Source organism: Falco punctatus, assembly GCF_963210335.1.
Source record: "Falco punctatus genome assembly, chromosome: 3".
NCBI lineage: Eukaryota > Metazoa > Chordata > Aves > Falconiformes > Falconidae > Falco > Falco punctatus.
This window is the reverse complement of record NC_137582.1, coordinates 113962056-113987157: the sequence shown is the minus strand read 5'-3', so window position 1 is coordinate 113987157 and position 25102 is coordinate 113962056. Positions and strand designations below refer to the sequence as shown.

General features: G+C 46.3%; 1 long non-coding RNA gene across 2 annotated transcripts in view; it reads right to left on the bottom strand.

Moving 5' to 3' along the window:
* LOC308059932 overlaps positions 1–25102 on the bottom strand; it is a 398174-nt gene that overhangs the window by 147834 nt on the left and 225238 nt on the right. For both annotated transcript variants that reach the window (XR_013926519.1, XR_013926520.1), the window contains exon 2: positions 19306–24577. This is a non-coding gene — a long non-coding RNA (uncharacterized lncRNA). The remainder of the gene's footprint in view (positions 1–19305; positions 24578–25102) is intronic.

The window sequence follows — 25102 nt, the reverse complement described above, 5'->3', positions numbered from 1 at the left end:
AGCCTTAAGAGCTGAGGATACCGAGGGACCAACGGTCAGAGCAGAAATCTCTCCACAACAGGCATGCACTGAGCTGGCTGGGCTTGAGAGCAGAGAGGCCACCGCGAGCTGTGCTCACCCTTAGCTCAAACCTTATTTTTCAAGTGACCGAAAGAAGTGCAGAAGTACGATCCCACCTTGCAGCACAACAGGGGCCTCTCTAAACTCTGCCTTTGCTTTGAGTTTAATCTTGGCAGCAAAAACCCACAAGGAGGGTGGGAGGGAGGGGTAAGAACCAGGCTGTAATGTATCCTGCAAAACACCTACAGCGCTAAAGGCTCGGGGAGAAGGTTCTGGCTGTACGGCACGACAGCGAAGCAGGATGCCTCCGTTCATGCTGGTGTACTGCAGTGTTTGAGTTACCACCCTGATGAGAGGAAGCCTGCACCTGAAGGGAAGATGCTGTGTGAAAAACATGACCTGCCTGGAACAGGGTCATGGAGTTCATAACATCAATATCTAGTCAGCACCTACAGATTGTTTCCAAAGCTCATTATTTCAGAGAACTGCTGTACATGTGAGTGCAACTCATTACCTGAGAGGCTTGTTATATTTTCTAGTCACTGACAAAATGTGGGCGTTGCTTCGCTACCTTAATGCACGATTACAAACTGAAATGTACCATTTGCATTCAGATATGCATTCTGTTGCTGGAGCTGCAACCACCAAAACGCATCTTTCAGAGAAGCCATCAAAGGCCAAGTAGCCTCATCCAACATGGCAATTAAAAATATTTTTCCCTGTTGGAGCAAAGAACTTAATACTCCAGCAAGACTCCAGGACCAGGTTTGAAAACTCCAGCAAGACTCCAGGACCAGGTTTGAAACTGTTGCAGCAATACTGCACCCTACGCAGTTTGCTCCGCAGCCATGGTCCTCCCCTCTGCAGGGCTCCGTTTCACTGGTGAGATGACACCAGCCTCCCTACGACTTGCAAACAACCTTGTGAGGAATATTTTATATATGTGAAGCTCTTCTCTGCAACAGCCTGTGTAATATATCACATCCTTTATATGAAAAGGAGCCAGCCTAAATATTTCACTGTATGTACCAACAGCAACACTTCAGGGTGCCCTTGGGAGTCATACAGATAGCTGGGAGGTAAAGCGTGGATTATCCAGCACTGTCCTACTGTGACCCATGTCCTTGCACTCCTGAGCAACAACTACCAGTCAGCGGTGAGAATGAAAACATTTCACCTACCAAGCCTTTTTTTCTTTTTTTCAGCTTTTTTTTTTTTTTTTTTTAGTTTTGTGCTGCTTTCCTTCCCCACCTAGCTTTTTGCTAAACGTGTGGCTGCAGCATGAAGGGACCCAACCCATCCAACCCATGCCCCCCAACCACGGCGAAGCGGAACGGGACAGAAGAGCAGCAGAAGGGAACAGAGATAGGAAGAGGCGACGAATTTGCCCAAGGGCACCCACCAACCCAGTAGCAAGGCTGAGTACAGCAGAAGTGCCCTCAGCCAGAGGACTGGGTTAACATCACTGAAGGTGAGATTTATTGGTCCTGATCTGGTTATCTAAACTCAAGTTGAGCTAGGCTGTCCGTGCAGGCGACGGAGAGAATCGGGCAGCTCTGAGAGCAATTCATCTCCTCTTAGGACAGGTACTTTAGCCTAGCCAGATGGTTCACTTGATGCGTCTGAGTGGAATAAAGTTGAAATTTCCTCTCAACACCTTAAATCAGCAGTGTAATCAAAGCTGAATTAAATCCAAATCTTGACCTGCTGGAATAAACAAGGAATGCAGTTTGAGAAGTGTGCCTTGTTTTGAAAACAACATTTTAACTTTTCGGAAATGTCGCACAGCTGCACCTGAAACCCTGCCAGAGCTGAGCGAACCCGCTGGGCAGGGAGGGGAGCAGGCTGGCAAGCCCAGCCTCGTCGTTCGGGTTTGTGTCACAATTTTAATTCCAAGATAGGAATTGTTCAGTAAATGCTTTCAGAAACAGTTAACTTCAAAGGAGCAAGCTTAATGGGCAAGTTTGGAGAAACTGAAAAGGCTTTTTTTCCCCCTCTGATGATGACTCCAATTTTTTAATTTTTTTCTGTAGTTTTCAACATTTTTTCACTGGAAATAGAAGTTTTGGTATGCACTCAAGTTCTTGAATAAAAAAAAGAGAAGTGGTTTTTTTTCCCAATTTTTCTGCTGAATGCAGTAGACTGCATGGAATTATTTTACTTTAGCTGATGTTCTCTATTTGTGCAGTGCCTGCTGCAACGAAGACTGTCTTGGATGACGATGACAACAACAAATTAAGAATAATTACAAAAACTGGTCAAAGATTTATTTTCCCTTCAGCTTTTACATAATTATTCTGTTCAGCTAGCCAGAAGTATCTCCTTCTCTATGAGAAATTTCAGCTTTTCGTGAAAGCATTAGGAGGTTTTAGGTTTGTTTTTGGTTGTTGGTGGTGTTTGTTTTTTTTTAAACCTGTCAGGATTTAAGAGAAAACTAAAAGAAAAAAAAATATCAAATTTCTTTGTTCAAAGACTCCAACTGTGAATTACAAATAGCCCCTGGGAGTGAAGTCTAGTGATTAAAGAAGAGCAATGGAATTGGGGTAATCATGTTAAACTACTCTGTCTCAGAATTCTATAGCATTTAAAAAGGTAGGAGGCTTACAACTCCGTTACAGGCAGAACTCAAGGGCAAACATTTATCAACAGAATTTAGCCACTTCTAATATCAGCTATATTGCACTCACCTACGGCTTGTATACAACAAATATATGAATTGACACGCTTCTAAATTTAATACTACATTTTTCCTGTTGAACAAGCAGTCTCTGAGATGGCCAAAGGGACTTTTCTATAAAGGTGTAGGATCTGTCTGCAGCGCTGACTTAGACAGAGACAGTAAAACAGATGCGTTTACTTCTGATTTCCACAGCAACACCTTAGGGGAACGGGAATGTGAGTATCCCATCCCCTTTACCCGCCCCACGGGTGTAATTCCCTAACCAGATTTATCTGCTCAGGTTGGATCTACCCAGGTTCACCTTACCAGGGTCAGCTAGCGAAGCCTGGCCATCAGCTGAAAGCACCTCCAAAGGGTGATCTCCTCCATCCTCAGGCAGATGGCCGGCATGCGCAGGATGGACCAGCACGCAGAGCTGCCTGTGTTTCCTTCAGCTCTGGGGGGAGTCTGAAATGACCAACTATAACACCTAACTTTTAGATAGTTTAAGCTAAATGACATAAACTTCACTCTAAGTGTTCATGAACACGCCAGGATGCCCAGGGCGGACTGCCACGGGTGGGCTCAGTAGCCGAGGAGGGTGGCTGATGTGCTGACAGTGCTCTGGGACATTGAAGCGGCATTTCTATACAGAAGTATTTCCGAGTTTTGACTGATCACTTTTCAATGCTTGATTTTCTTTATGAAAAACAAAAACATTTTGAGGGGAGGGAGAAAAAATCTTTACTTTTTGACCCTGTGCAGAAGGGGTTGAGATAAGTAAGTCTCCTTAGCAGCTGTCCTGTCATCACAGGTTCTGGTTCATCCAGTAAACCCAGCCTCCTGGCTGTAAAGCTGCTTTGGGGCCTGACTGTGATCCAACAGTTTCCAAAGCAGATGCTTCTTCCATTTACAGACTTTTCAACAGTCTGTTAAAGCTCCCTTTCACTAACAGCTGTTTTTTAAACTACAGGGGAAAGGTGCAAGACAAGTGGCTCTTCCTATTGTGCCTCAGGAGCAAGCGGAGGTGGGAGGTCACCTCAGTGCCAAGCATGCTGGAACACGGCTTGTCAAGTTCTCCGGAGGAGATGACTTCCCTCGCAAACACAAAGCCAGCATGCAAATCCTTCTGGCTTTGCTCCTTGAGTGTGTGGGGTCCTGGAAACCTCCCTGTCACTCTAATCCACTATGCTAGTGCACTGAAGGACAGGAGAGCCCTTCTGGCTAGTGGAGCTCATGGGCATGAATAAACCATAAGCCACGTGGCCATAGCAGCTGCCTGCTGATGCCGATAGTGGACAGGACCTGCCAAGCAAGCCTGGTGCCACCACAGCTCTGCGGCACAGGCAGGACTCCTGGCTCCAAGGCAACTGGACCACGCTGTCTCTTTAAAACCATCTTACAGTGCTGCAGCAGGGCACTGCAGGGATTAGTCCTCCTTCATTAACTGAGCAGAGAGTTTTGGAGGAGGAAACATGTGCCACACAAAAGCAGGTGCTGTGTAGTGCTGCTCCGTGGCTGTGCAGGGAGCATAGGGCAGAGTCTGCGGAGCAAGCCCCACAGCCCCTCTGGGCAATGGCCCATTAACAGGAACTGTTAATGATGGTCTCAGGACCAAAATGCTGGAAACACCTAGGAAGAGTAAGATGCTCCTTCTCTCCAAGCCCCAGTACCACCACAAACTGAACCAGTTAGTGTGTCTCCCACCACTCCAGCTGCGCATCATTTTGCAGTAAGCTCCTCTGACGGTTCGGTACCACCGTAACATCTCGGCACGCTGTTGGACACCTCGCCCGGTGGGAGACGTGCGGGCTCCGACGCTCACACCGCACTGATCTGACATTTCAACATACAGTTCTGCTGTGCCTCCCACGGAGAGCAGCAGGGAGAGCCAGGCCGATGTCTTCATCCCATCAGGATCCAGAGCGTCTTGTAATGGTGTGAGGAGGGCAGAGCACAAATGACGGCCAGACGAGAGCCTACCTGCCACCTGAACCAGGCACTAAGAGCCAGGGCGCAGGGACGGATCCCTGCCAACCCCACCAGCTCTGGCTGAGGGCTGTGCTCAGGGCTTGGCCAGAGGGGCACACATGGGCTGTGCTCCCGCTCCCGTCCGGAGGGAACAAGCTGACCAAGCATGCTCTACTTCACATTCCTTGTTACAAAGCCTCCTGGTAATCAAAACTGATGAACTAGATGTTACTTAAAGCCCTACTGTGCCTCTCCCTCTCCTTCCCTTCCCCTCCTCCTCATGGACGCATCTATTCTGTCACCCCATGTCTCTATCCTCACCTGAAACCTAAGATTTGGGCTGCTTTCTTTTGTTTTGGGTTGTTGTTTTTTTTTTAAGGGAACGGGTAATTTAATATTCATGACAGTAAGAAAAGAACCTCTCTTCCTGCCTTTCAAAAGTTTGAGCCTGAGCCTTCTGCCACCCTGGGGGACAGCCAGGACGCAGTAGCATACAGCATCACTCTAGGAAGATGGAGGGTTCGGAACTCGGCTTGACGAAAGAGTGTGACCACACGCACAAGACACTTCCCACTGCAGCTTGCTGCGCAGCACCGCGTCCACGCAGGCCTTCAGCCAGCTGTGGGCACCTACCAAAGGGCTCGGTGCCTTCTCCTGAAGGCAGTTCAGAGTTCAGAGGAGGATGTCAAACAAGTGCTCAGAATCACCCTCTAGAGACATCTCTTCCCCGTGACCACTGAAGCAGCCAATTTCACCGTCTCTGTAAGATGCCTGGAGTGCTCTGCCGGCCCCAGGGAACTCTCAGCTATTTGTAGCCACTGCAAACCGGGGACACACTTTCAGTTTTATCACCAATGACCTGGTTTCCTACTTGGATTTCATAACAGTTCCTGCCAGACTGGCCAGAGTTAAATTCAAAGAAGCTGCAAAACATTTCCTGAAGAATTAACCAGAAAGGTAAAGTGGATGGACAAAGCAGCCTCCGGCACAAAGATTCAAAGGAGCACTGGGAACAGCGGCTGGACTGGCAAGGAGGGGAGGATTTAGAGCCAGCCCCATATGGACCATGGTGTCCTACCCCTTCCATGCATCCAAGGATATTTACACACACACACAGAGTGTAGCTTCCCAGTAGAGAGGCAACAGGGGGTAGGGGGCTGGCTAGAGGCTGCTTAGAGAGAGACCTGATGGGCCCAGAAGACATCACTCCAGGGAGAAAAATCCAGCGTTGTACAAAACACCAGTTATTCCTTGTGGCTCAGGGCAGTAGAACAAACCAGACCCACCCGAGCTCAGGATGGGATGGGGGGCTGTGGGTGTGTTAAACTTGTCTGAGGGAAAAATCACATGTGAAGTCTCTCTGCTTCCTCTGCACATTGCACGGCTGAGTAAGTCGTGCTTGGTTTAAAAGTTGTTGTTTTACAGGCTTTGCATGGTCTAACAGCAGGCACAGGCTGCAGCCCGCTGGGTCCCCAGGCTGAGGGGCAGCAGGTGGGAGCGTGCGGGGAGAAGAAGGGCATGTGTGCCAGGGTGGGAAGGAATCCAGTGCTCCCAGCAGGAACGGTGAGGCAAGTCAGCCTGAAGCCCTGCCGGGGTGATGTGATCCTATTCTAGGTGGATTATTACACAAGAAGTGGAAAAGATAGTCCTGGTTCCCCACTTGCTCGCTCCAGTGGATGCTGGGGGGGCCCTGGGCTGGAGCCAGTCTCTGGTCCTGGTACAAAGCAACAAGTGGTCACAGTCTGGGCAAGGGAAGGTTTTCGGCAATATGTTAGGGCCTGTCAAGGGTTTTGCTTCCTTGTCTATGACCCATCTGTTAGTGTGAGAGGAGTCCCCCAAACCACCCCGAGAAGTGTGGCGAGGCAGGGGACAGATGGAGATGGGAAGAGGAGCAAAGGTCTGGGTGATGGACCGCGTGTTGGGGCCGGCAGCGGATGCTCCTGTTTAGGGCCAAAGGACAGAAGGAACGGGCTGCAGAATGAGCAGCTGAGACCGCAGTAATGCTGCGAGGGTCACGGTGGCTTGGGACAGCTGAGGCCATCCGCCTCTGCCCACCCACCTGGGGCTCCTGCCCAAGGGGCCACCAGACCTCCCAGCAAGGCATGAGCTCCTTCGGGTGTTTCTGTGAAAACCAGCCACTGGCTTTTTTTGTTTCCTCCCCTCAGGCTGGACCTGTCCCAGGGGATACTGCAGCCATTAGAAGTGTTTTCTCCTCTGCACAGAGTTGCCCTACCAGCTACTGTGAGAAATGGAGAAGAGACAGGAGGTGATGTGGGAGAAACAGCTTCATTCCCTGCTCCTTCCCTTTGCAAAGCTCTATCAAGGATAACAACCCTGTATTTAGCGTAATTTACAGTAACTGTGTCTTAATAGATGTTGTGGGATCCTTAGCCTTATTATGAAAATCCTCTTATGAGCAGCAGCTCCTTTAATAACCTGGGCTGCAGAAAGTGTCTATTTACATCGATTTGCATGTATTTGCATGCAAGTGGCTAATGTAAAAATCTAAAACCCTCTGATGACTTCACATTTTTTGAGTCTGCCCATAATCCGAAGGACCAGGAATTTGATAGTATGAATTTGGTTACACGTGCAAACATTGCCCCAGTGCTAACGAAGAGGCAGGGTCCAGTCCACGAGGCAGCAGGGCTTCTCGGGGATTTCATATTAGAAGGATCACTAAGTGGATCCTTCAAAACCCCAGCCTCACGATCACCTGAGCTCTCTGTGCATGTAAGGATGTTTTACTCAATTTCTTAGTGCCAGATGGTAAAATTATGGAAAACGAAATTGCTACAGAAAAAAAAGAAAACTCAAAAGAGTGCTGTCAAAACCTGCGAAGTGCTCCACCTTGGAAGTGGCATGATCTTACACCCGTATGTGAGCAGGCTGGTATCGGAGGGGAAGGGGCCTGTGCTGCAACAGCCCAAGGATTCATTCACAAACCTTACCGATACTGAAAGGAACTTCTTCCCTGCAAAATCCCAGGCAAAGCATGGGATGAGGTCACCACTTCAAAATTTTGGTTTGAAAATGGGATTTCTGTTGTTTGGGAAATGTTGCCACTCCCCAGTAGAACTTCTGGTTCAGGAAAAAAGCCTGAATAATAATAATAGCAAAAAACTCCTCAGCAAAGCAGGAATTCTGAACATTTTCTACATTAGACATTGCATGGTGGCTTGTTTCAACACAGCTCATCTGAGCTCAATAATTTCCAAAAGTTACCATTCTGATGAAGTAAAAGTGTTGTTTAGATGATCCTAAACATTGTGATAAGAAATTTGAAGTGTGAGACTGTGAATTATGATCTAATAAAACTGATCAAAAGAAACGAAGCGTAACAACAGCACAGAAAAAAACTACAGATTTACTGTCTTGAAACAGCAGATTTAGGACACCACTGAAATGAAACAATTCGACTTCCCATTGAAAATGATGTGCAAATTGGTGCATTTGCACGATGTTTCAATTCTGCATGAGAAAACTGCAAGTTTTAAGCATGACATAAATAATCAGGGCCAAAAGTATGTGCCTGGAACTGCCTGCAAACCCACAGCTTTGCATCTCAAACACATTTGCCTGAACACAGCAATATGCTGCAGATCTGGGGAGATCTCATCTGCCGCTGAGATGAAAAATCCTTTCCCACAACCAGACCAGCACAAAGCACATACCCGAAACCCACTGAAAAAACTCCCATTAATTGCTGGATATTGCTGTAACTCCTCTGATATCTAATGTGGACAATCTTGCAGAACAGAGCATGTAGCCACCTCACCAACCTTAACATCCCCATCTTTGTACTGCCCCTTCCATCGCGACTACTGCTAATTTAGCTGCAAACTCATCAGCAGCTGAATTCAATCTGCAAGAGCCTTGGATCAATCCTTGTTGACGAGCTCATGGCCCAGGCTCATTACACTTCACCTCTGTTTTGATCACGAGGAGCACACGAAGTGCAGAGGTTCTCGTGGGAAAGGCTTGTCTCTCTGAGATTTCCAGTCCTATTTTTTAGAGTCAGGGAGTCTGGAAGTTCAGAGAATCATCCAGATTTATGGATGCTAGTACGAAGTACAGTTTTAGAAACTTGGGGGTGATTAGCTAGAGATCCAATAACCTTCACCTGGCTTAACAGAAAGATCCTCAGCAGAGTTACTCCCTGCACCTGGCTCCTGCTGTGCTTTTCCTGCAGGTGGACACTTTGCTAGCAAAGCTCAGCCCCAGGGAAATAAAGCAAATGAAATAAAGACGGTGATGTAAGATGCAATAACCACAAACCCAGCAAATTTAAAAATTAAATGTAAAAGGATATCTCTCATAGAGACAATATCTCACGGGCAGCATCACTAATCCCACACATTCAAAAAGTTTGTGTTTACCTTCCAAGTCATCACAGCTACTGAAATACCAGGAGAGTTGCAGAGATAATAAACAGAGGGCTCTATCTGCTGTCTCAGATGCTCAGCCTACTTTATAGCTGTCCACATTTTCAGGTTTTTCTTTATAAAGTTTGGAAAGGTCCCGTTTCTTTTTAAATAAAAGCTAAGACCGCCTGCATTGCAAGTGTTGGTGCTGCCTCATGTCAGTTTTGCGGCTGGACAGCCTTGTGCTTTAGTAGGTGAGCACAGCAACCAAGAAAATTTTAGGCAATAAATCTACTTTTCCATCAGTTGGTGATGACAGGACTTGCCAGAAGGGCAAAAAGTGGAGTTGAAAAAAAAAAAAAAGAAGAAAAAAAACCCTCTGTGCCTCCAGATTCAGACAAGCTGAGACAGTCCAAAACTTGTGCACTGATCCTGCTAACATGCTGGTAACTGCGAAGGTGAGGGCACTTAGATCAGTACTAAGAGCTGGCCGGGGGGGCTCAGATACCTCTTCTGCCTCCGACACACAGAATTCAGCCTCTGGCCCCTGCCAGGCTTGCTGAGTCCCTGGGGCACCAGCTCCTCCACCCCACGTCCCTCCCCACCCTGTCCCTCCCAAACCATCGCCTGGCACCACTCGGGAACCTGATAAAAGCCCGTTACTTTCCTCCCCAATTCTCCTGAGCCAGCCCATCTCAGTTTTGTTTTTGAGTGTCTCACAGAAACAATATTACATCCCCATCAATTACCACTATTAGGTTAGTGCCACCAATCTGGTCCTTGGGGTGGCACCTTTAGTACTATTAAGAATAAGAAGCAGCATCAGGGTCTCCGCTCATCTTCCCTCCTTGCAAGTGAAAGCCCTTATTGAAGACTTCTTTCAATATTTCATTAATTCTCAGACATATGCTCTGGGAATGTCAAAATGTTAGGATCTCCTGGAACGAAGTGATAAACAGAACTGACATGGAATTAAATACTGAATTACCTGGAGAGCCAATATTCATTTATTTGGGTGTACGTTACTATAGCTACCGCCCTCACAGATGCACCTCCACCCCCTAACTTTACCCAAAGCAAAAAACCCACCCAAATGGAAATAAAAATAAAATGTAATAATCTGAGGAAATTTACATGTCCTTTCTGTTATTGAATGGATGTGCTTAGTGTGTACAGCCAGCTGATTTAAGCTAATTATTTTTGTGTTTATACTTATTGGTTGTGATTAGTTATGCAACAAAGACTACGGGAGAACAAATCATGTCAGTGCAGCTAATTGGAGATAACACAAGCTGTAGCGAAAGCAGTAATTTTTATATTTTACGCATGAAAAGGAGACCTGATCCTGCTGGTTGTAAATCAATAAAGTGCTGTTGAGGTCTCCATCTGAGGATATGAACGAAGGGCTGAAAAACAGCACACTGTAGGAGTTACTCCTGATTTTTTGGGCGCTCTCTCTAAAGCTACTGAAACCCACAGATTTTAGTGGAGTAAAGCTGGGGCTGGGGTCAGGACTGTGCTGGAATAACATATTGTAGAAGATGAGATACATGGGATCTTGTCCTTTTGGAACGAAGGCTGGTGTGAGGCCATCTGACCATGAACTGTTGGACTTTGGGAACTGAATATTAATCTTTTCTGCTTGTCTCTAGACCACCAGCCTAGAACTGTCTGTTTCCACAAACCCTGCAAGGTTCTGCCCCTCAGACCTAGCAGAAGCCCCAGCCCTAGGCAAGGCGCAGTGCATAAAATGAGCCTGTCCACGAAGCCACCCCCTGTCACAGCTCCTGCCTCGCTTCCCGTTCCTTCCAAAAATCTGGGTAGTCATCTGCATCTGCCCGTGACCACCCCAGTATCAGTTCATGCTCCGATTGCTCCGCTGTGCCAGCACGTAGCGGCAGTCAAACTCCATCCCTCCAGGGCGCGCATCCAGCCCCAGGACTGCGCATCCAAAGCCTGGTCCTGCTCTGAAGCCTCCCGGAGCACCTAGTGACAAGGTCTGCCAAGGTGCCGAGGCACCTACAGATGCGAACAGATGCCTGGTGTTATATCCAGCATGTTTAACGTGCCTGGTTCACCCTCTCCACAGCTGGAGCTACAGGTGCTCAAAGAGCCCTTGAAATCAGACCCTAAGGCTGAGATTCAGCTGGCATCAGGCAGGGGACCGGTGAGATGGCACCTCCCAGAGCCACCAGGCGCGTTCCCATGACCACTGAAGGAGCTGGGAGCACCCGGGTCTGATTTAAAGTCTGTTTTCTAACATCTGGATCCAGGTGTGATGAATCCAACCTCTGCTGACTCTCCCTGTGCTCTGGGGCTGACCCAGGGAGCTCAGATGTGCCACCCAACACCCGCCTGTGTCCTGTGAACCACCAAACCTTTGGGGAGCTTTGGAGGCATTTGGCTGGATTCAGTATCCCCTGTGCCCTCCACGGAGACCACTGGCATTTGCACCCTTCTGCTTTCACCATGGAACAAGAAGCAATCCGGCACTGCACTGCCCTTTTTTCCGCCAGTGCTGTGTTTGTTTATTTCTGGAGTGCACACCCTGCTAATTTATGTTAATTGGAATTGCACAGGTAGTTTTTTCCCCCCCCTCCATGTCCCCCCACACCCTGCTGTGAGATCAAGCTGGCTTTATAATCTCCTACAGCAGCCTGCAATCTGCTGGAACGACGGGAGCCTTAGCATGCAAAGCATGTTGACGAGTTGCCTTTTTCTTCTTTTTTCCCCTCCCTCATGAGGAAGTTTGCATATTTGGATAGTTTTGAAGGCTCGCTGAGCCACAATTACAATTTCCTTTTATTTATATATTTAGCAAGGAGCTGCCATTTATGAGACTGGCTGCCCTGCGGCACCATAGCAATATGGTTCTCCTTCCTCTCTTGCTGTCTCCCATACACTGTTTTGGGGAGGAAAAAAGCAACTGAAGGCATTTGTGCTTCTTGTGCCTCTGTGCTGGGTGACATTTGTCACTGCAAGCTCAAGGTATAGGAGTCAGGAGGAGCTTTAGTTCCCAGGGGAGCAGGGTCTCTCTGTCTGCCATAAAGTGAAGAAGCTCTCCTTGTCCTGCTCTTCCCGCGCCCCCACCCCCACCCCCCTTAGAGCAGATTTTGAAGGGGAAATCCTCCTTCCCCAGAGGGATGGCTGTGGATGTGCTGGGATCCAGGGACTCCTCTCCCGAGAGGCCCCGTGGAAGGTGAGAGCACCTGGGGAGGGGGAACCTTGAGCTCCAGGAACATACCACCCTGCTGCTATTTTAAGAAGCTCAGGAAACACAAATCCCAAGAGTTTTGGGGGGCTTTGATTACTAAGGGAGTTTTTAAAAACAGACTTACATCATGAGAGAATCTGTCTTACCCATCAGATATAGCAGGGGCTTTTATCTTCTGTAGGGAATTAGCTCAGACGCGTATCACTATAATGGAGATCAGAACTTGACCACAAATAGCTTATTAGCTTGAAAAGTTACCTGTTTTATTTCTGTCCAAAGGATATTTTGCTTGGGTGCTTTCATCTTAAAACCACTAAATTCTAGAAAACCAAGCTTTAATGTCATGTGTGATTTTGCTTTCTTTGAGGAGTGGAAAATGTCACACACTGTGGCATATGCACAGGATTGAATCACAAGGGAAAAAAATAAACAGTCGTCTTTCTTGGTTTGATATATGTACATCTGTTTCCTGGGAGAGAGGTGAAATGGGATATTTACTTGGGTAAGTTTTTTAAGCCAGATGCGCTCCACTGTGAAATAAATAAAAAATTATATTAAAATTAACTATGTAAAAGGGATCTGGAGCTGGGCTGTTCATCAGAAACTGGAGGTTTTGTGTATAGCATGCATAACAAGACTATGAATTTTCTCATCTCTAAAGTTTCCAAACGAAATGTCAGTCCCATCAGAGATAAAAACAAAACTTCTTGCTCTTAATGAGACTGGGATTTCCCTCTGTGCCTGGTGGAGCTGCTCTATGAATCTTGCTGCTGGTCATGGTTTGGGGGAAAACCAGACATGGCCGAGAAGCTTGCAGTCTGGGCTGGCACAGAAATATTGCAGTATATCTCACCTCTTCCTTGCTGCCTAGACAGATGGACACTCGGTGTCTGACCAAGGACCTCAGATGCAGCCCCAGCACCTCTCTATCACGCGAAAAGATACCTGTGCCCTGAGTACGTGACTCTGGTCACCATCCAAAATGAGCTGTGGGAGGAGAACGGCCTCTATCAGATGCGTGTCTGATGCTCAGACCCCCCTAAGCCAGCAGACAGCTTCCAGGGGCTCCAAGATGAGTATCAGAAGAATTAAAGGAGAAAATAAATAACCACATTTTAAAAGGGAGGTAATTTATCATTACAGGGCTTACGGAGGGATGATATTTGCTCTCTATCATCTGTTGTCTTTAAGTCAAGACGAGCTGTCTCACTCAAAGATACATCCTGGTTTAAGCTCACGTTGTTGGGCTCAGAAAAGGAATCACTCTGTGACATTGTACTGCAGGAAATCAGACTTGATGGTTGCAATTGTGTTCCTATCTGGCCTTAAAATCTATTGATCTGTGAAAATAATTGCCACAGTTTACTGATTTTCCTGAATGTTTGATGATAGGTAAAAAATACTTCTGTCTCCTGTGGCCTGAGCTGCCCCAAAAGAATTTCCTCTTTGCATTGAGCAGGAATTAGAAAAAAAAAATTGATTCAGCATAACCGAAGAAAATTTTTAAATGGATCTTTGCTTAGTTGTTTGATATATATTTTTTGTGCTTGCTCAATGGAATGTGGCTGTCAGGACTGCTCAGCATCATCCCGTGGGTGGGCCTGGGAATGCTGGTAAGCAGAGAAACACGGGCCTTTCCAACTTATTTGACTTAATTGCAAGCCATCGCATCACTCTCACTCAACTGACATGACTGAAATAGTGGACATATACCAAGCGGTGCCCTAATGAAGGCTGAAGAGTAAAAACAGAAAGTCATTTTTACTCCACATACAAAGAAAGGCTAGAGCATGCAGAACAGAGGAGGACATTCTTTAATTTTTCCAGGAAAGACTCTTGATCCTACAGGGCGCTTGGCTCTGTGAGGCACTGCTGCGTGCGCCCACACTGCGCCTGGTAACGCGCACTCAGGACGGAGCGAGCTGGGTGCATTTTCTGAGTGTAAGTGCCAGATAAACAGTGCATGGAACTCGTACGGATCTGTAAGGACAAGGCAAGTGTCCCCCTCTACAGAACAGGCAGTCCCCCCCGCCCCCAACACATCGAAATCCACCTGCCTGCGTTTGGCATTTGAAAAGGAGAGCCATTCTCCTCCCCTGCACCCAGTCTGCTCCTTCCTCTCGCTGAGACCTGCATGTTTTGTCTTCCCAGTTATCACTGTGCAAATTCAAACATGATATTAGTTTAATTAGAGATCAACTCCTTTTATGGAATGCAAATGCCCTATCTGACTAAATCCCCCTTCTGAAGTTGGCAGATGCAAATTAAATCCTGTGCACTGAAGTGTAATTTGGCTTTGAACACTCTTAAAGGCCCTCAGTGATTCAGTGGGTGGAGGGGAATTAGTCTTAAGCTGCATTTGTTGCTTTCTCCTCCCTTAATTTGTTTATACGAATGCTACTGAAGCAATATTGAATGTAGACAAATTGCCAAGTGGCACACATGAATGAAAGCCAAGGTTTTACTGTGAGTTTTTGGACCTGTAAATAACATAGGTCCAGTCTACCTGAAATAATGGTAAATAATGGGCCATCTGCCACTTCATGTACTGTTAGCTTCTCTGTGACCAGCGGGCTCACTGTGGCCAAGCGGTCCCTCCTGCAGTCACGCACGGGCATGCCCTACGGCATTTCTGAGCACTCCAAGAGCCCCACTTTTTGCTGAAATGTTTTTCTTTAGCTGTTAAATCCCTGGTCTGATGGGGGATTTTGGAATCCCCGTCCCACTTGGAGAACCCCTGAAGCTCTTCCTACTGATGCACCAAGCTGGTTCCTCCAGACACCATCCTCCTCTGGTGAGCATCAATGACAATTGCAATAACTCCGTCTAGGATTACAAAAAGAAATATCACACCAATGATCTGCAGGAGACTCTTATGAGCTCACGCAACGCACTGTTTCTCAGCCTTTTTTAAATCAACAGACAACACAGACATTTTCCAAAACCGATCTATGACAATCTTTTAGCGTTGCCACAATGGCTTTCACGTACAGCCAGTGAGGAGGTACCACTTTGAATGTCCCTTTTCATTTTCCATCACTGCACTTACTTGGAAGTAGCTGTCAATGACTTTGCAGGCCAAATACTGTAATGTGAGTCTGATCACATTGTATGGGTCTGATCAATCCTTTTACTCCATACATTGCAATTTAAGCCAGCCCAACAGATTAATTACAGTCTACAGTCAGCATTTCTCTTTATTGCTCTTAGATCAGAGAGCCATCTAACCCAAGTATTTTTTCTTCACTGTAATGTTTCTACAGCTTTTATTTCAGAGTCTCTGTTTCCTCCCATGTTCTTCCTGTCTCTGATGATTTATTCTTGAGTCTGAATTCAAAGTATGTTCATCTCACCAGCAGGCATATAATCACACCGCACAAATCACTTGTGTCCCACACTCACCAAATGGCTTTCATGTACTTTCAGGTTTGTTGTTTTTTTGTTGTTTTTTCTTTTTTTTTTTTTTTTTTTTTTTTTTAATAAGGAGTTATTTTAAAGCCTCCTATGTGCTATTTTGTAGAAATGAATCGAGCAGGGGAATCTGTAGGTAACAGGCACTTCAATTCCTATTCCAGTTTTTCTGCTGAACATTTTAACAACTGAGCAAACAAGCGCCTCTCGATTACATGCTTGTTGCAGACGCTCTGTGCTATGTACACGTTATATAACAATGACTTTGGATCAAGAGGTTTGCAGCTAAAGGGATAAACATTTAGCCCAGATAAGCAGATTTGTAGAAATTATTGTTATCTAGAGCAGGTTTGATTCATTAGGAACCAGCAGTGGACAGCCCTTGAAATCTGACGGGGATAAATTTATCCCACCAAAGTGAAATCTGGTAAGAGATGAGTCTGAATTTGTTATATTCATAACAGCATTTCCTTCTGTCATTTAATACGGCAAAAATAACCATGTGAGAGAAATTATTTTCTCCACCAGTCTCCCTGACCTCAACAAAGACCTGAAACACAATTGCAGGGAGACTTTTGGGTTCCCCCAGCAGCAGAAATGGGGCAGCAAGCATTCAGAACCAAAGTGCAATTAGATCCTGGGAATTTACTCGGGGCTATCAGGATAGGCAATGGGAAAAGAGCCATATAAATCCATAGGTGATACTGATCCCAAACCCCCAATATTCTCAGCACATTTTCCTAACAGACACAAGATTTTGCTGCAACCCGCGTTTGCACAGAGACTTCTTTGACCCTAGAGATGGACTCACCCAACCTTGTTTGAAGACTTCCAACTTTACTATTCTGACCTAGCAGCTTTACTTGTTTATATTTCTTTCTTTCTTGGTTTCTCTCAGTCTTCCTCTCCCCTCTCCCTCCTTTCCTTCCTTCTGTTTTCACAAGCCTTTTTTTTTTTTGCACAGAGGAACATTATTTTGGGAGAGGGGTGAGTATCTGCCTGTCCTATGCAGTAGGGTACCCAGCTCCCTGGGCAGAAAGTCACCTAGAAAGACCTCATACATCAAGCTGTTCCCATCTTTTAATCTATGAATCGGCCAGGGAAGAAGGCCACTGAAATAAAGCACAGACAAGGGTGGGCAGCAAAGCATGCACTTGTCACAGAATTAGTGCCAGGAATATACGGGCGATCAATCAAAGTTATGGCGTGCTCTCCTTGTGGTTAGTTGATATATAATATCCCCAATCAATAACTAAAGAGAGGGGAGAGAAGAAAGGGATTTGATTTAATATTTGCCTAGGCTTTGTAGAAAAGTAAGATTTATTTCAACATAAAACCCCCAAATTTAGCCTCTAGCTTAATAGCCAATTGGTCCCTGTGATATTGCTGGAATCATATTTACTGTGCATCCTAATACAAAGACATTAATATCCGTATACCTGCTCAGCCATGTCATGCTGGATATTAGCCAGTGTGAAGCATACCTCTGGTCCTGACTTGTGAATAGGCTGCTTAAGGAAACATTTTCTTTATTGCATTTAACATTTTGAATCCCTAAAAGGTTTGCAGACTACCATTGATATTAGCAAGGAGGTATCCAGACCTGATTTGGCTTGGCCCTGTATTACTGGGTCTGTGTATGTCAGACTGAATTAAAGGCGGGGTTGCAAAATGCATCTGGTAGGTCCAGAACTGGCAATGACCACTGGATCTTTCTGCTTGCCCTTTGTTGTTGTATTTGAGACATTCAATTATGAAATCACGCAAGACATTTCTTTTCCTCTTGCCTTCCTGGATCCCTTAGATCCAGGCCCCTCCTATTCTGGTGCTTTTCTGGTCCACGTGATGTCGTTCATGGGGATCTGCACAAGCTTCACACCCAGGTCTCATATTTTGCCACAACTCCTTTCCAGATACTGCACGGACTGACGCTACAGTAAGAGAAGGCAAATGATCCAGTTCCAAGTAGAACCATCTTCCAAAGGTTGGGCAGAATCCTGCAGAACTTTATAACTTGTACCTTTTTATGCCTGATCACCTACGGCTGGGAAAAAACAAGCGTAGCCTTTAACTTCAGCTACCAATCCCTGCTCTTGGCCAAGAACACTACGAAAAGCTGTTGTAAAGTAAATATTAGTGAATCCAGACCTTAGTTTTGGCAAAACCTGACACAGAACATAGTAGCAGGTGGTTTAATACCTATTTCAGCAATTAGAGTATTTAGCCAGAAGCACAACTGCCCTCGTAGTCATGTTTGCTTTCAGATCAGTGCAAGACTCTACTTGAACCCTTGCCCACATTCTCAATAGATTAGCTGTATCTGCTGAATTTGACCAGAATGTGCAGTCCTGAGCTTTTAGGTACTTCTAAGTTCTAGTCAGGTCAACGAAAAGAAAAAGGTGACAACCCTGAGGGTGTTGTGAACCTTGTATTCACAATATCTATCACAATACCAACAAAAATGTGTGGGGAGAGCAGCAGTATGCACTCCCACTTTGCAAGAAAAACAACAACCACCATCCCCTCAGCCCTCTACCTTCCATGGATGCTTCATATTCAAAAACCCTGGAAGTCTGGCTGAGAGAAAGAAATAGGCTCAAGTGTGAAGGAAATTTCTCAGATTTATGACACATGCACTGAGTTCACAGAATTATTCTTACAAGAGCCAAATATATCCTCTCTCCTTGCACAGATTCAAGAGTGACACGTGAATTTTGCCAAACAGTTGACCTTCTGAACCAGTACGGCTTGCAAAATGGGAAGACTAATGTCCTCCAGCTTAGGAATTACTCCATGTGTGACCTGAGCTATTCCTGTGCTATCTTTTGGCCTTCAACTCCATTGCACACATTATTCATTGGCCTCAAATTTATGTTACCAATTTGCGACAAAGTGCAAAGTGAGTGCAGACCATCACGGTTCTCATTTAACAGCTTTTTATACCAAATTTGTAGAAGTACAGGTGAAAATGCAAAAGGCAGAGAACAGCATCTCAGACAAAATCTGCAACTCAGCTGGAATTTCAAAGACTATTTACTCTCAGTCCACTGGCAAGAAACAAATATATCCACAACAGGGAAGTTACTGAAGACAGCTCAAAAATAAATACAATGTGTGTCACCATGGGCCACTGATAGATCCTTCACATCAAGAAAAATCAGTTTGTTTTTCCTTCCATCAAATGTCAGCTGTTTTAGGAATGGTTTGTTCTGTTGATTATTTCTGTTAAATGAGTCCTATTATAATTACAAAGCCTGTGATCTAGAGTTAATCCCTGGCTCCAATCTCCCCGGTCTTTGACAAAATTTGATCTCAATCTTGGCACGAACCATTGTGTTCAGTCTCCTAAAAATTCAACTCAGGGTAGACAGAGCTCCATAAATGTTCCTGAGGTCGGAAATGAATGCATATTTAGTGCAACAATAGCTGTATTACCAGCCATGCACAGCTCCAAGAGCAAAACGTGGGAGTTTCTTCCGAAATAAAACCAAACAGATGTCTCCAATGAACACAGTTATCATATCGGCAGAATATTTCTTTCAGTAATCTCCCTAGTAATTAATTTTTCTGTTATCACGAAAGGCATTTCAGAGGCTAAGAAGAAAAAAACCACCCGCTTCTCTCACCGGCCTCCACGCTGATCCCAGGATCTCAGCCCGCCTCATCCAAAGGTGGCTTCCAAACAGAGAAGTCACTGGAGACACCCTTGCTCTGCCATTCAGCAGCAGAGGCCAGAGCCCCCATTGTCCTCCTGCAGAGAGAGAGATAACAATGCGTGTTCCCCCCATAAAAGCGAGTTCAAAAAAGCATTTACCTGTAACAACAAAAGCAAGGGGATAAATAAGAAGAAAGCACACGTGGTGTTCAGGATAACATGCAATTAAAGTATTAAAAATTCATACATTTCGATGGGAAACGGCATTGAAATTGCTGAGCCGTTAATGACTTTGAATGAAAGGGGGACTTATCTCTTCACTCAACCGGAGTGTTCAGAACCAAGATAGACCTTTTATCATTTTTAATTGTTTCATTCAAGGCACGCTGGAGATGTGCGCCTGCCAGAGAATTTTTTGTTATTCCAGTGACTGAAAAAAACTTCTCTAACCCTGCTGCTGTTGCCTTGGGTGGTGGAGCTGCCTGGGGAGGATGAGGCGAGGGGAAGACGACCACCACTGTCTTTCTGCAGGAGCTGGGTGGAGGTGTGTAAGCACTGACCACTCTCATACAGACAGAGCCTGATCTGGAGAGGTTTAGCCCTCATCGGACGGTACCAATCCTGCTGTGCCCTAAGTTCACTTGGCTGAGCCCTTCGGTTGCCGCAGAGCTTTTACTAGGAGAAAATCACCCCTTCCACCAGGGCCAGCACTACACCTAAACCCCTTCTGGTCTTCACAGAAAGGCTTGAATAAGATTTACCAGATGCAGGGCCTTCTGCTCTATGACTGTTGCCCTTTCTACATCACTTTTTAAGCACATCTGTTATTCTTAAAAGACAGATAGACAATCAGCTGGCCAGGTGGACAGGCACAGTAGATATACCAGAGAAACAGAAATTCATACCAGCATCTCACTATCTCTCTGTCTTTAAGAAGCAGCGTTCTAAACATCACTCTTTTCACAGACATAAAGACAAGACGACTGATTGTTTTGTTCTTTATTGTTGGCGGTTTTTTAAGTGAGCTGAGAGTCCACTCTGATCACACAAATGGCTAGAGTGGAGCTTGAAGAAAAAAGCTCAGCTACTGGGAGAATTGCAACAGAACTGTAATTGGATGACAGCCAGTTCACAATTACAAATAAGGCTGAGGTCTAAGAGATGCATCACATGACACTGGCAATGGAGAGCTCTATTTTCATCCTGTTAGAAAAGCGGCCTGATTTTTCTCATTTTTGGAAGATGATGGGCACCCTTGATTTATAATTTGGCCATTCCGTTTGCAGTACTTGATGATGCTTTCTTTTATAATTGTGACCAAAAATGGCAAAAAAGATTTTGCTTACAGAATTCAAAGACACAAAACAAACAAAAAACCAAGAAATGATCTAATGAAAGAGATCAATCAGTAATAATTATAGCCTGAAAGATGAAAACTTTGGGAAGCAATGGAGGTGTGAAAGAAGGAAATTGGAAAGAGTTTTCTGAGCTTAACATCTGGTCGGATACACGTTCTCCAATATGCATCAGATAAATTTGCCTCTTTACAGGGGACAAGAATTACCCACTGATGGTGTTTGCTGTGGGTTCCCTCAGCACCCAATGTGTAACATGCCGAGGGCCATCCCTACAGCTACAGCACTGCCTTTTGTCCCGTTCGGAGAGCTTTAAGTGTGATTTTATTGGGGGTTTCCCCTTTACTTTAATCTTGTGCTGTTGGTGTGGATGAATGAGTTCCAGAACTACGTGTATCTGTGTAAGTAAGTGTGGTCTTACTGAACAGAGAAGAGTTAACGCGGGCTTTTTCCAGAAGTAGACCTTTCTCTCCAGGTCAGCATTGTGAAGGGCACAACTGAATGGAGACCTGGTAGCCGTGACCTGTGCTCCCACCAGCAATGTTCACAAGCTATTGATTTATTAAGCTTATCCCACAGAAATACTTAAGATTTAGGTATGTGCTTAAAATTAGGAGTGCCACTTTGAAATGGGGCCATCATGGCTGTAACTTCTGTGATTGCTGTAATAAAGACCATTTGTCTTTGCTGAATTTTAACATGCAGATGTAGCATATCCCTGTTATTTCTCCATTTGCAACAGGAAAATACCAAGAGGTGAATTTTTTTAAAATTACTTTTTTATTGGCATTTTCATTTTATAAATATAAACATCATCTGGTTCACATTACTCAGTCAGCCACACAGGAAATGGCAATAGGTTTTGTTGATATTATTTTTCTACGAGGGATTAACAAGGATAATATTTATATACGTATTAAGAGATTGGTGCATACCCTCAGGCAGCAGCAAAGAGAATAAGATATATCAGCAGTATCAAAACAAGTTGCAGGTGGCTGGCCGTTATTGCATTTCAGCGGTATGGCAGGACCAAGGGCACGGAAAGGACACCCCTTTGGATACTGGCACGGGATTACTCTAAACTACATCATCTTGTGCCGCTCACCAGAAAGGGGACAGTTTTCCCAGAGAGGTTCCAGCAGTTATCCATCTGATCAGCTACCATGGGGCGGAAGATGTGGGGCCAAATCTAGCAGCTGTATTTCAGCAGGGCGAATGAGGGAGGAATTTCCCTCTGAAGAAAATACTAGATTTCTTACACTCTGGTTCTCTGTTAGTCTGACTTGGTACATGTTTATGATGATGAAAACCAAGTGTTGTGGTACTGTTTGGTGCTCCCAACACCAACCAAAGGCCCTTTTGCAGGGTATGACCCACACAGCCTGCAGCACACACCCATCTGCAAGGGGCAACTTTGGCACTGAACCGAACCACCCAAATTAAGCAGAAGACAGCCCAGTTGGCTTCTGCAGTCAACAGCAAGACACGGGTATCATCAAACTGTGCCAGGCTATCTGAGGACCCAAGCTGGCTTCTGCAGGGCAACCTTCCATTTTCATTGCCTCAAGAGGGAACATTGGTGGGATTTATCTCACTATATGTTAATAATGTAGTATCTTTATTTATATCTAAAGACACTAATGTAGTGTCTCTATCGACTGCCTGGACGAAGGGATCGAGGGCACCCTCAGGCAGTTCACAGATGACACCAAGCTGGGTGGGAGTGTGGATCTGCTGGGGGGCAGGAGGCTCTGCAGGGGGGTCTGGGCAGTCTGGACCATGGCCAAGGCCAAGTGCATGGGGTTCCACAGGGCTCCGTGCCGGGTCCTGCCCATGGGGAACAACAACTCCACACAGCACCACAGGCTGGGGGCAGAGCGGCTGGGAAGGTGCCCGGTGGGAAAGAACCTGGGGGTGCTGGGTGACGGCCAGCTGGGCATGAGCCCCCAGTGTGCCCAGGTGGCCAAGAGCAACCTGGCTTGTACCTGAAACAGTGTGGCCAGCAGGACCGGGGCAGTGACTGTCCCCCCTGTGGTCACTGCTGCAGCCGCCCCACGACCCCTGGGCTCGGCGTTGGGCCCCTCACAGCCAGAGGGACGCAGGGGGGCTGGAGCGTGTCCAGAGCCGGGCAGGGGGCTGGGGCACAGGGCTGGTGGGGGGCAACTGGGGGAGCTGGTGGGGGTTCAGCCTGGAGAGGAGGGGGCTCGGGGGGAGCCTGATCGCTCCCTACAGCTGCCTGACAGGAGGGTGTAGGCAGGGGGGTCGGTCTCCTCCCAGATGCCAAGCGACAGGACAAGGGGAAACAGCCTCAGGTTGCACCAAGGGGGGGGTTAGATCGGGTGTTGGGAAACATTTCTTCATTGAAAGGGCTGTCGGTCACTGGAACAGGCTGCCCAGGGAGCTGGTGGGGTCACCATCCCTGGGGGTGTTTAAAAAATGCATAGGTGTGGTGCTTAGGAACACGGTTTATCGATGGACTTGGCAGTGCTGGGTTAACGGTTGGACTTGATGATCTTAAAGGTCTTTTCCAACCTAAATGATTCTAACATTCTGTGATTCTATTTTGCTCTTTTGCACGCCCTTTTGACGGCAGACCTCTAACAGTTTTATGCTGCTCTGTCCTTCCAGTTCCTCCACAAGTGACAGCCTCTTTAATCCACACTAGATCTGTGTAGGATGGAAAGCAGTGAGGGAAAGAAACCTTGTGGCACTAGAGATGGGAGACAAAAAGGCAAGCTGTGATTGATGCCTGTAATACCGACCACACAAATCATAGAGCTGAGTGAAACTCCTATAATTTAAGGGAGAAATAAGAAGTGAAACATTATGCCCATGTCACATATGATGGCTCTTGGAATAAGACAAACACTGTGCAATCAGTTTAGACAGGAGGACACAGAAGAGAGGCCACACACTGAGATTATAAATACATGGACCCAAAATTGTCCATTCCCAGGTCTGGATGTCTGGCACGACAGTATCAATCTGAAACAGACTGCAGCAGCTACTCCAGGAGACTCTTCACAGAATACAGTGAAAGGCAAAGCATCCCTCTCATTTAATTGCTTTCAAATGCTTTCCACTCTTCCTGTACAAAGATTTTGTCTGGGCCAACCTCCTTTCAGGTCAACAGGACATAAACTTTGTGACTGACTTTAATGAGATTTTGTTCATGGTCTGAAAATTAGAGCCTGCACGGAATAAAGCGTGAATGCTCCTAATTCCCATTTACTCTTACTTGCTTCAAGTGCAGGTCTAGCCCCCTGAGAGGAGCTGCTGGCCCCCCAGCGTGCTCACTGGCATCCCAGCCAGGGAAATTTTTGATAGAAAAGGGTACAACTGTCCTGGTCCCACCTGTACTGCCTGGACGTCCACATGCCTCCCAGAGGAGGTCTTGCAGGAGGAGGAATGCTTTATTTGTTAATCCTAGCAGACCAAAGGCCAAGTTTTATGATGTGTTTCAGCAGCATCTCAAAGCATTTAAGCAGAATATTGTCCCCTCTCCCATACCATGTGCAATGTGAAGCCTCACACAGAGATACAGCTTCTAGGAGGCAAATATAGGATGGGCTCTTCCTCTTTCAGTGCGGCGGTGTGGGCATGGAAGAAGAGGCACTGAGACAATCCAAGGAAGCTTTTCATGGATCCAGCCTGGGCTGGAGGGAGGCGGATGCAGGGGGTGGTCACTGACCTGAGGCAGGTGAGGAGCGATGCTGTGCAGCTGATCCCTGGTGCTCAGCAGAGGAGGTGGAGCTGTGCTCTCCCCTGCTCCCTCCTTGCACCGTGCCGCTCGCGCTCTGCTGGGTGCAAGGGGGACATGGTCCAGCTCAGTGATGGTGCTGCAGAGGAGCTGTGCAAACGCTCTCGCAGGAAGCAGCCGGCGTGTGCCTGGAAGGAGGATGAAGCCATGGTCGTATTAGGGCCGGGAGGGTTGGTTGCTATATCTGTTAATCAACTTTATGAAAACCTTTGGGGTCAAAAGAGTAATAAAGTAATGAAGGACAAGCCCGTGCTGCTTCTTTGCACTTTCCACCTTTCTAGTCATTTTATCCTTCCTTCCAACAAAACCAGCTTGTTTGGCCTGACCTTGTAATGTGACAGCTCTGTTCAGCCTGGCAAAATTAAGATGATTTGTCCCCCTTCATGTTACTGCATTTGCTTTCACTGTGCTCCTCCAATCTGTTTGCTTCAAGCTCACGGCTCCCTAATTGTATTCCAATGGAGACAAACCTCATGATTAAAACTCAAATGTGAGCCTATCCAGGCTTCAGCAGCACAGGTGACAGGGACCCTGAAATTACAAACTCAATCTTTCTGATGGATTTAATTTGGGCATCTGTTTTGTCACCCTTGTGTTCGGTGCAACAGCAACCCCCGCCCCGCCTGCTCCTCCTCTCGCTCCCCCTAGCAATT